This window comes from Fistularia commersonii, chromosome 17, assembly GCF_037954325.1.
Source record: "Fistularia commersonii isolate RoL2024-O1a breed Wild chromosome 17, RoL_Fcom_v1.0, whole genome shotgun sequence".
In the NCBI taxonomy this organism is placed as follows: Eukaryota; Metazoa; Chordata; class Actinopteri; order Syngnathiformes; family Fistulariidae; genus Fistularia; species Fistularia commersonii.
Genome location: NC_141300.1, coordinates 16,614,546 through 16,627,737, shown reverse-complemented (window position 1 = coordinate 16,627,737; position 13,192 = coordinate 16,614,546).

The following is a 13,192-nucleotide window of genomic DNA, read 5'->3' as shown; positions in this document are numbered from 1 at the left end:
ACGTTCAATACTAAGCATCGGACACGCACACGCACGTATGTAATATCTGCATACCTTTCTTCATGAACATTGAAAAATTTCTCCAGGTGTCTCTGCAGGTGCAGGCGAAAATGAGTCTCCTCCTTGACCATAAATCCTCGACTCTTGACCTTTACAAAGGCGGGGAATCATCAGAAAAATCACTCAAATCATTTCACCACTGTAATCCTGGTTATTTCCAAAGAGGGAAAACAGGAAGCGGTTGCGACCTAGAGGAGCGCGAGCGACTTGTGATAAACATCTATGCTGTGTTCACTCGGATATTAATTTCAACTCGGCCCCGTTTGAAAGCAGACCTCAGAGAAAGGCCGCGGAATGACATCTCAAGGTCACTTGCCAGTCAGTCGAAAGCAACAAGTAATTAGGCGTCCCTTTGGGATTCAAAGAGGGGCCAGACATGTATGCTCGTTGCAGAAAAGGGGGAGAGGGAGGGGCTCCTCAGAATGGCTGCATGGGATATTTGTTGCGACATTCTTCGAAAGCGTGAAAAATAAACCAACAACGAGGGGGAGATGTCACATCTGCGGAACGGAAATGAAGCTTCAAATAATTAGCCGGGCCTCGTCTACACATTCTGCAAAGCTATGTGTTAATTATTTGTGCGCGCTTAAGCAGCTATTACAGCCAGATTAAGGCAATTTGCAATGAGATTGTATCGAACAATAATGGTCAGCGATGGAAATTTGTCTTTTTTTTTTCCTTTTTGTTCACTGCGGGGTGTAATTAGACCACGTTTAACAAACACTTCAATCAAATGAACTGATTTCAGCATCAACGTCTCTCTTCTTTTTGAAGTGTTTTTTGAGGAGGCGCTGAGCGACCCAAACATACCTGTGAAATCATTTATTTCGCAAAACTGCAAACTGTTTGTCACAAAAAGTTTCCAAGTTGGACCGGAACGTCGGTTCAAAAGCCTCGCGCACAGAGATAAGACAGGGGGAAGGAAAAAAAAAGGCTTATACCCTCCGGGACTACGACAAGCACAGAGACGGATGCCGAGACGGCGTTTCTATAACGCTCGGAGAAACTTTCAGCGCGAGATTTACCTCATGAATCCGGGAGACGTAAAACATTTTTTCAGTGGCCTCAATTATTTTTTGCACGATTCCCACGAGAGCCATTTGCATTCCCGCTATGAAAGCTGTGCCCTTTCGAAGATCTTCTTTTTTTTTTTTTCTCTCATGAATCTCTAAATCGTCCTGAGATGTGGAAGAACACCAAAAAAAAAAAAAAAAGTGTTTCTTTCTTTATTACTACTTGTTGGAAAAAGGGCACTGCTTTACAGCCTGGTAATGATAATAGTAAAAACATGAGTTGTGATCAAATGTCTGTTCTTTCTGAAATTGTATTTCTGTGCTTGTGTAATGAGGCGAGGCCTTATTTCGGGGATAATAAACCTAATCCGGGGCGGAGAATCTCGCTGAATGTGACAGGGGACGCCAGTCAAGGAGTAATTTATGTCCAATTAAGTTCCTCACAAAGAGACTGCGGTGATATTATGATGTTCTGTGGAAAGTAAACAAAGTGTAGGGTGACATGGAAGGAATAAAAAAACTATCAGTCCGTGAAGATTCCACAACAATGCGGTTATTAGAGCCTCACGGCATGAGACAGAAACTGAAAATAACGCAGAAATATCACAGCCGAAGAAAATGAATTATACAACGACGTGGAAAAATACACAAACAATAACAACCGGGTCTGAACATCGTCGGCGCTTTCCGCCACGTTTTCATCCCGATGTTGGTCGGGGCCCGATCTAGGGATTCAGGCGGATTCTGCGGCTGCATTCGCAGAATCCCAAGCACAGATGCGGCCCAAAAACATTTGAATTATACAACAAAACCTTGTTCTGCATTGGGAAACGGTCATCTGGCTCACCTGCAGTCAAGGTTTTTCTTTGCCCAATTTCCTCCCTCACAAAGACGTGCAGTCACTCAGCTGAAAGCCGGCGCTGGAGTTCTTCTCAAGAACAAATATATATATACTGCTCAAAAAAATAAAGGGAACACTTGAACAACACAATGTAACTCCAAGTCAATCCCACTTGTGTGAAATCATAGTGTCCACTCAGGAAGCAACACAGATTCATTTTGACTTGTTTTAAGGACATTACATCAAAGTTGGACTTTAATTTTGAGTGTGATTCCTAATCCAGACCTCCATGGGTTGATACAATTGATTTCCATTGATCATTTTTGTGTGATTTTGTTGTCAGCACATTCAACTGTGTAAAGAGCAAAGTATTTCATAAGAATATTTCATTCATTTAGATCTAGGATGTGTTTTTTGAGTGTTCCCTTTATGTTTTTGAGCAGTGTATATTCATAGAAGTTCAGCAAGTCTGCGGAGGTTCTCGGTCATCCAGGTCAAGGTGAATTCTTGTCTTGTCGGCGAGGGGACTTGGAGTTCTTCGCTCTGAGACGCTTCACCCTTCATCTGAGAGGGTTCTTCATTTTTAATGACCTGTGGGAAGTTTTCTGCCAGGGTTTTGGGCGGGTCAAGGTGTAAATGGAAAAGTGGATTGTTCTGCAAGTCAAAGAAGCCATCGTTGTCAAAATAGAGAAACCATCTCTGAACAGAGGAGGGGACTTCAGAGGCAACCTTTCGCGAACGTATAGCGTCGTTGCCATCGATAACCAAGACCATACGTGGACCAGGACCTTCTGCACCCTCCAAAAAACCAGGAAAACATCAAAAGCCTCAGTTCATGTGATCCAACAGGTTTCACTCCTTGGGTTTAACTTTCCACCTTCCAATCCAGGTACAGTATAGCCTTGTTTTTCATGGGGGTTACGCTCCAAAAAGAACCCATGATAGGCAAAATCCGTGAAGTAGAAACCTTTATTTTTTTTTTACAATTATTATACAATTAAATACTCTATTATACATCGCTGCTGTCGTCCATATGTTTTTTTCTTCCTTCTTTATGGAACGAACGGAAGATTCATTAATTTCGTAATGCCGACCTACAGCCGCATAGCTTTTACCTTCCCTTAGCATGTCCAGAAGTTTAACTTTATCTGCGATAGATAGCATCTTCCGCTGCCTTTTGTCGGTCCAGAGCGTTTTGTCAACATTATGGGTTTTAGAGAAACTTGAAATTGCAAGAGAATTTGCACGTACTTAATGTAAATTCGGCGAGCTGTTTTACGTACGTGTACATATTAAACTGCAATGTTATTGACGCACAGGTAGAGAAGAAGCGGAGGGACTTTTTAGCCAATCAGAATGCAGAACACAACGCACGATGCAAATCCGTGAAGTAGCGAAACCGTGAAAAGTAAACCGCGTTACAGCGAGGGATCACTGTGATCCCAAAAACTTGCTCTTTTGTTCCCGTTAGCGCCCCGTTAGCATAACAATCCCCCTTAAACCTCGTTTCTACCGATGGTCATCGCATCATTAGACGTGAAGAAGCGTCTCGGATAAGAAACGTCTTCGAGTGAAGAAATTCAAGACCAGTTGCCGAGAAAAGAAGATTTTGACATAAATTCAACAAGTTCACCAACTTAAATACTTTATGACACTTAATAGTTTTATTTGTATTTCTTATTTACCCTCCTTTGCACTATTATTTATTATTTTTATGTTTTACTTGAAACTCTGGCACAACAATTTCCTTCGGGATAAATAAAGTTGTTCTTATTCTTATTCTTATTCTTTAATGGGTGCTGATCATGTCTGTGATTGACAGGTCAAAGTTAAGCCCCGCCCCTTGCACATATGCCAGCTGTGATTGGCTGCAGAGGTACAGATGATGAATACATGAATTCAAATCCATATCTCGTGCTGAAACAAGTCTCCCAGGTGATTTGGGAGTTTGAGTAACTCCAGTATCTTTTCCACGACGCGCTGACGTCTGACAGTTCGTCAACACAACCTGCTTTATTGACCATTTCTTACAAAATCCCGGGTAAAGTTCATTCATTCATCCATTCATTTGTTCATTATATGTACTATAGGCTGACCACTGCACCACTGGGGTAAAATGTATTTTCTAAACACAGTGAAATAAATATATCCTTTTAATAATCACATCACTCCCTGTATCAAAAATGCACTTCCCTTGAAAAACTCAAGGATTATCTGTTTATTTAAATTATTCAAAGAATCCACGCATTGCAGCCCACCAGCGGAGGAAACATCTGGACGCCCGCAGCCCAATCAAACATAAACGTAATTCCGGTATTTACGTAACTTAAGTTTAAAAAAAAAAAAAAAGAAAAATCTATCCTCATTATCTATTTAAATGTATCCCGTTTCCGCGGGATCAAAAGCTGCGGCGCTCGACTCCACGCGCTGATTTGTAAACACAAGGTAGCACTGCGGGTTAATGAGTCCGCCGGGTGAATAATCAGCGCTTCGGGTTTTTTATTTTTATTTTTATTCCCGCCTGTTGCTTTGTCGCCTGAATACTAAACGGAAGGCGTCTGACTGATGTGCGATAGCTGCACGTGAGTTTCGTCGGACATGTTCGTCGCCTCGGAGTCTCGGATCTACATTTTCATTTTCTTTTCTAATTCCCCACCTCGACGCCTGTCGGTCCAGGGCTTTATCAAAATAAAACTGCAGAGGAACAATCCTGAAATTCATTCCACATATAAAGAGAGACAACTTTTCACGCTCTCATTCACATCTCATATAAACATCCATCCATCTTCTGCCGCTTCTCATCTGGCACGGTCGCATATGTAGAAAAAACAAATATTCATTCACTTATTTTCCAAATTAACCTGCATTTTTTGGACGTTGGGAAGAAACCAGAAAACCCAGAGGAAACTGTTCTCTCTCATTTATTTGTGGATTTCTTATGGTATCTTTTAATTGTCTATTTATATTTATATTCATATTTATTGATAGTGTTTCACTGCTGTGACAAAAGAATTTCCCCAATGGGGATCAATAAAGTGTATCCATATCCTTATTTTAATGTCATTTGGAGACATTTTATTTTTTTTGCCTGTCGCAGCAGCTCCTAGTATTTCTTTATTTACTGCTGTCTATTTATTCATGGATTTTTTTTCTGTCTTCCCTTTCAATTTATATTTATATTCATATTTATTTCCTTTTTTTTGGACATTATAACTGTTAGAATTACAACTATTCACACGTCATATAGAGACACACAAGTAGCGTGTTGAAAAATCCGCACATCTAAATTGCTCCAAAAAGAAAAGATGATTTATTTCACATGTAATATAAAACATTTGTCTTTTCCTCAGATGCTTCTACTGGAGAACCGAACATCGTGTCCGTCTCTGGTGAGCGTCTGAGAAAGAACCCATGTTTTGCTGTTTTGCTCGAAATGTCATGCATGTGGGAATAAGTTCTTCATGTTACATGCAAAGTAAATCAGCTTTTCTTTTTGGAGCAGTTGTGGTGTGCAGATTTTTTCAAAACTACTTTCACCAACCATCACTAACTGGGTAGCGGATGTGCGTGTGTTTTTCTTTTCCGTATAGAGAAATACAACCGTTCACTCTTTCATTCAATATAATATAGAGACATAAATCTCATTTACATGTCATATAGAGACCTGCAACTTTTAACTTTGATCAAATATCATACGGAGACATACAACATCCACTCTTTTCATTCTTCCAGGCACAATTTTCCCCGTTTTATTCACGGAAAACAACCTGGTTGACGGTAAAACATCCGTTTAATTAGTGATAGCTGTTTTTGGCCACAAGCCTGCAATAAAACTAACTGTTCCAGCTCAATTCCAGGTAAAAAAAAAAAAAAACAAAATTGCAGCCCAAACAAAACTCACAAAACTCCCAGCGACCCCAGAATCACACAGAATACAAGCGCCCTGACATTTGTGACTCGCTATAATATTAACCCTCTATATGACCTGCGAGTGAGAGGGTGAATGGCTGTTTGTCTCTGCCTGCGGCCTTGTGATTCGCCGAGTGAAGACCCGTCAGCAGCTGTGAAAGCAGAAAAATAAGCAGAGAGAATGTTAAAACTCAGCGCCGCAACAAGATAGAAATTTCAGGGCGGAAGAGCGAAACCGAAATGTTAACCAGCTCGCGGCGCCGACATTTGACTTTTCCAACGTCGGCTGTGGTGAAAAACCGTCTTGCTGTAAAAGGTTACCCGACAAACACCGAAAAGTCTGCCTACTTCGGGCGCTTTCTTCGCTTCACGAGTCCGAGTTCCTCCCGAACCGTCACGATCTCCTCTCGGCAACCGAGAGGAGACGCGGCTGGGTCAAATTAAGAATCGGCGCCAGCTGCAGCAGCGACCAGCTGCCGCTAATAAAGATCTCTATAAAGGGCAGCGGCACGCTCTGCCTGGTGCCGGGGGATTGCGGTTGCCCAACAACCCTGACCCTGTGGATCCCCACGACCGGACCTAGCCGTGGTGCCTGGATTTCCCCTTCGCCCAACGACCCCCGTTACGACCGGACCCAGCCGGCCGGTGTAACATCGGACCCCGACCCTGCGAAGACCCCGGCATCCCATGGTTAAAAATAAAACATCCGCACACATGCTAGTCTTGGTGGTGTTGTTCCCTGCCCGAGTCCGCCCCGCGACACGAACAGAATAATCATGTCGGAAAATATAGGTCTGAAAATATAATGCGGGCCGGGCCGTCTGAACAACGTGCGAAAATGAAAAGATCGTGTTTTCGTGGCATCTGGAGACGTTCTCATTCCCAAGCAGGGTGAACTTTATCGATATACATATTAAAATATTTGCTGGAGAAGAAGAAGAAGAGGAAGACGAAACGGACGACGGCGGGAGCGAAGCCGACATAACGTTCACGCTCTGCTTGGTGGGAATAAAATCCATGAGCTTTCAGATGTTGGACTATTTTTTCCGCCGTTAGCTAATTCCTGACTAATTGTGGACAAAATGTTAACGCTCTGCCGCGAGACCCCCTTCTGTCCGTTAGCTGCTTTCGCTCCGTAGGAACTGAAGGTATTTCACGGCGTGAGGTCAATCGGGACATTTATTCCAGTAACGTCACACAAGTGTGTTGCTTTCATAAAGAAAACAATGCCGTCTTTTGTTTTTAAACGTTACGACGCAAGCATGTAGATCCGTGACATGGCTGCGTGAACTGAGACGTTTGATGCTAGCGGCTAGCTCGCGCCAATAAAAGAAGTCTACAATGAGACACGGACAGCTAAATATTTATTTACAGAAGCCAGAGGTAAAGCGGTGTAGAAAGATTAGAGTTTAAATCGTCGCTCCGTGACCAAACAAGATGGGCCATTCAAAGACTTATCTGACGCAGGTAGTCAGATATTTTGCAAGCAAAACTGCAAAACCAACAAGGTTATTTTTATAATGCTTTGAACACCAAGAAATGCAGCTTCCAAGGCAACCATTCCACCAAATTATTGGAAAAAGTAAGATGTTTTCAGACAGACAGTGTTTGTTGAATTCTGCAGCAGTAATATGCTGTCATATAACACTAATAAAAAGCACTTTTTGCTTTTTGCATCAAGTTGATTGGTGTCATATCTTTAGCGTGCTGCTAAACAGGGAGGTAGGCTCTGGAAAAAAGAGGAAGGAAGGTGAATCAAGGCTAGATAGAATATATGTGTGTGAATGAGAGGAACTCTGGTGGAACGGTGAGTCTACAGGGAGTGGAGATCAAGAAGTTGGAGGATTTCAAGAACTTTGGCTCAACAGTCCAGAGCGTAGAAGAGTGAGGAACAGAAGTAAAGAAACAGGTTCAAGCAGGTTGGAATGGGTGGAGAAAAGTGTCGGGGTACGAAGAGATAGAAGAACATCAGCCAGAAGGAAAGGAAAGGTGGACAAGACACCTAGAAACAGATACAATGACGAAAAGAAGGCAGAGATGAAGATGTTGAGGTCCTCTTTGGGAGCAACCGGGATGGAGAGGATCAGGAATGAGTCCATCAGAGGGACCAAACATGGTAGATGGTTTTGACGTAGACTACAGATGGTTGGGTCATGAGAGTGACAATATTGGAATTGGAGGTCTAGAGAAGAAAGAGAAGATTGATGAACGTGGGGAGGATCCAGACAATAGGGTTGGATGGAGAAGGTTGATTGGCTGTGGAGACCCCTGAGGGGAAAAGCCCAAAGGAAAAGAATAAGCGCACGCTGCTCAACACCTTTTCAGTGTTTGTGAAGGTCAACACGTTAGACCTTCTGAGAACACTGATGTAATGGTTGACTTTGTTTGTATTGCTTTTTCTTTTATGATTCCGCTAACCAGTTTAGGCCCCAGCATGCCCATGACCTTGAGTGCAGGATAAGCGGTAGAAGATGGATGGATGATAACCAGTAGCAGCTATCAGGAAATGGAATTTACTGCCTTTCACAATGGGGCGTTGTTGATCCTGCGCAGAAATAAGATGAACATCAGTTGGGTCCTCCAGCACCATTCAGGTTTGTCATAAGACCCCGTGTTAAAATGAATTGCCCACCCCTGCTCTTGGATCTTTTCAGGAAAGAGGACGTTTTCGTGCTTTCAGACTGCTTAAGAACCAGGAACCATGGACCTCAGCCTTAGAGACATTTCAGCTCCAAGTCTTTTTACGGTTACGGTGGTAAAATGTCTAAGCCGCTGGTGTTACCAGATGCTTCTTGCAGACTGGAGAGCATCATTTTTGAAAATCTATCGAGGTCACTGGTCAGCTGATGGTCAGATTAAACAATAACATCAAGAGGATCATGTCATTGTCACCACCACTTTGACCTGGAGTCAAGCATACATGTCCTGTGAGCCCCTTTCGCACTATAGGAACATTTTGCAGAAACATTTCCAGCAAAGAAATTAGGGCCTCAGCCCGCAACTATTTTAGTTCCATTGGATTTATACATATACATATGCAGCAATTGGTAGAACTCGTGAGCTTGTGGTGCAACGGGCAGGAAGGATTGTCCAGGATAGCCCCCGGCCTGTCCTTCACCCTCCCCACTGTCACCAATTGGAAATGGTTCAGTCCCACCACCGAGTGGGCTTTCCTCACTATCTTATTGAGCCGTTGACCTCACCGGTCCTGGCATCGCCCGACCAGCCAACAATATCCAAGGGGAGCAGCTGGCTACCTACGTATCTGTTACCTAGGTATCTTTTCTTCTACCTTGGAGTGCTAAATGGTGCCTGGTTCCTGCTTTGACCCTGACAATGTTAAAGGAAGTGCAAAAAGTTTGATAGCGTTAGTGAAAATTCACCGGCTCGGCGGATGGCGCCGATGCTACTGGAGTGAAACGTAAACATCCTTCGCCGCAGACGGATCATTTGACATCAATGAAGACAAAATGCCTCGATGTTCTTTTTGTGGATCGCAGCGGAGCGGCAGCTTTGACGGACGTCCAACACACCGCCTTCGACAGCCGTGTCTAATTCAATTTCACCAAACATGGCAGTTATTAGACACGGCCTGCTGACTGACACCAGCGTTTGTGGACGGTCTGGAGACCCCCCATCAAATCCACAGCACCAACCAGGGAGCTCTTCCTATTTTCTGATGCGTGCAAAACCACAACAAATACCCGAGGGGGTCTAATACATGAAGGCCGACCGATCTTCCGCCGTCAGATATTTTACATATTTGACCAACAAGACACGTGTGGAGATGAAATTCCGTGTTCGATGCACAACTTCCACCGCCGTCTGCAGGAAATGAAAAGCATCGGCTCGGGTTGGCGGGGATTGACCCGTCGCTGAAAGCGCTGTTGTATGAAATTCCGAACGCACGGTGATTGTTTTTGAGGCCGCAAGTTCAACACTGGGGATTCTTTTGCGATCATACTCTCAGATTAACATAAACGCCTATTTTGCACGCTTTTCCCTTCCGGCGCTACTCAGTTTAGCAGCAGCTGTCAGACGCTGCTCCCCGACGACCCCCTCCAGCACGCCAAACATACGGGAAAATTACGCAGCTTATACGGCGTCCCCTTCCATCGGGAATGGCAAATAATGTCAGCCAAGATGTCACCTGATTTACATGCTGAATGAATAATAATTAAATACAAAAAAATCTGAAATAGAATATAAATAACCTTATCACAAAGCTAAAACCTGTAGATTACTGGATAAATAATAATAGCAGTAAATAATAATCTGCCCCATAGAGAGGGGGCTTACTTGGGATTATCATTAGTGGTGATATTAAATGTTTTTCTTCCCCATTTTTGGAGTTTTAATATAATTAAATTGAGGGAGAATTTTCCCCTGCTTCCCCGGAGGCCCCGGGCGCCGTTAGCATTTGCTAGCATCGTCTAATAGGCCGGCGAAAACACCAAAGATCCGGAATGAAAATAAGCTGCAGGGAGCGGCGTAAACAAGATGGGAGTTTGAGGATGTTATCTGCCCAACGAACTCCCTCATCTCCATCCTCAAATACTCCCAATTCACACTCGTGTCATTTTCTGTCGCCATACATTTACAGGAAATCGCTACGTGCTGATAATGCACCCGCGGCATAAATGGTCGAGGCGACTGGAATTGAGACGTCTTTTTCGTAATGGCTTTCGTTCCGCGTTGTTTCCTGTCGCAATTTTCCGGCTGGAAATTTAGTTGCGATCTTTAGAAGAGAAAACAAATCAAAGTGCGACACGGTTTTTACCTTTTGCCTGTATGTCTGAATTACTTTTCTTTTGCATGTGTGTGTGTGTGTGTGTGTGTGCATCCAGATATCGGCTACATACAGTATTTAAAGTGATTTTTCAAGTGATCGCAGACCGCCATATGCCCGCTTCTGTTTCCTGCATGTTGATTGGCTAATAAATAGGTGACCGATATTCTGACCCGCTGTTACACACAGCGAAAACCGCCGGGATCTCCAAATGTCACCGGATAAACCCGCGATCGTGGACTTCGATTGTGAAAACTGGCTCGGCGCGAAGCTGAATCTTCCCCCTCGGGAAATCTGAGCGGGTTTTGAACTGCATGAAACAGGTCGTCGAGGCTATACAATTCATATCCGGGTTATAATAAACAAATAAACCTTGAAACCGAGCAAAAAAAAAACAAACCGGCAGCGCCACGTGTGAGACGTTTTTTCGGGGGGGGATAACCAAGTTAAGGCATCTCACTTTTCATACCGTAAATACAATTTTGAGATACGAGTATTTCAAAATAAATAAAAAAAGTCTTGAAAAAGAAAAAAAAAAATCGACAAAAATAAATGTAACTAAAGTATTTACTACTGTATACATCCTGTATACATACCAATATACATAAACAAATACAAATACACATACTTATTCATTTATATATGCATATACATAATCATATAAATACACATACACATGCACACGTATATTCCGAACACATATACATAAACAAATATATCCAATCATATTCAAATAAATATATGTTCATCGACATAAACATAGAAATACACACACATCCCTGCATATATATTCATATGAATCTATATACATGTGTTTATACTGTACATTTACATAAACACATGCATTTGAACATACATACACAGGACTGTCTCAGAAAATTAGAATATTGTAATAAAGTTCTTTATCATGTGTGATGCAATTAAAAGAACAAAAATATTTTTTCATGATATTCTCATATTTTGAGATAAGATTTTTGAGTTTTCTTAAGATGTACGCCATAATCAGCAATATTAAAATAACAAAAGGCTTGCCTTTTTTCAGTTGATTTGTAATGAATCCAGAATGTATGACATTTTCGTTTTTTTAATTGCATTACAGAAGATAAAGAACTATATCACAATATTCTAATTTTCTGAGACAGTCCTATAATTGTATGTATATATATATATATCAACCCAACCATCTATCTATATACAAAACATATATGTGTATAACTATATACATATATGTATATATCTATCGATTTATATATGTCTATGTATTTATATATATATATGTATATATGTATATATATGTGCAGATAGATAGATGGATATATTTGAGATATCCATATATACATCTAACTAAAAAGCTTGATATATATAGGAGATGGTACATATAAGGGTGTGTATAAATGTGTATGTGTGTGTATGCATAAAAATAAACACATATAGTACAAAATGCTTGTGTGTGTACATCTGCAAAGATATACACATAGAGTGAACGCTCATCCTTCATCATTGCGCCCATAACAATGTTAGCTGGATGCTAAAGTAGCTTCCGTCAACATTAGCACAGTCCGGCTACTGGCTACCGGCCGTCCAGATCGGTAGCCAGATTTGGGCCAGAGGAAGTCGACAGGATATTTGCCGATTTCCACTGGCGCCGTAGAAGCACGGAGCATCCAGGAATGTCGGGAACGCCGCGGGTGATTTGTTGAAACATACTCTAACTAATGCAATAAAAATATTTTTTTTAAATGTCTGCATGAAAGAATATGCTTTTTCTTCTTGTGTCAATCGGTATAAAATGAAAGGAGAGACAGATGGCAACCATGCGGCTGACAAATCTAAAATAAGTTGGTCTCCTTGTTGATTATGAAATTGAAGTTAGAGTCTTAAACTGCAAAATGGATTAAACAACACAGATTAGGGTTCAGTCCAAACACATGCAGGAGGTTCTTCCGAGAAGCGTGGAAATGACAAAGTGACAGCGGTTGTGTCTCTATATGACACATCAGCAAGAGGTTGTATGTCTCTATATGCGGTCCGTTGCCTGGCAACCGGTTCAGGTTGAACCTCGTCCAATGACGGCTGGGAAAGAATAAGAACAACTTTATTTATCCCGAAGGAAATTGTTTTGCCAGAGTTTCAAGTCAAACATAGCAATAATAGATAATAGTAGGAAGGAGGGAGAATAAGAAATACAAATAAAATATAAAGTGTCAAAGTCAAGGCTATAAAATGTTTTAAGGTCTTAAAAAGTACAAAGGAAAGGCTCCGGCGGCGCCCCGGACGCTGAGGTTAGCAGTGTTGATCGCGAATGAATGAACCAACAAATGAAACCTGCGATTTGTGCAGGTACATCGAGATGGACGGAATTTTGCTGCGTCAAAGAGACGTGTTTTCACGGCGTGAAGCGGCTTTGCAATCCGACGCCAACGCAAAACGCTTCATCCCGAGGAGGAATCAGATGCGATCAGATGAGAGATTCAAACCAAAGACCGAACAGTGACGATGACGAAAAGACAGGAAGCGGAGCTGGAGGCGGCAGAGACGAAGATGTATCGATGTTCTCTTTGGGAGCGACCAGGATGGAGA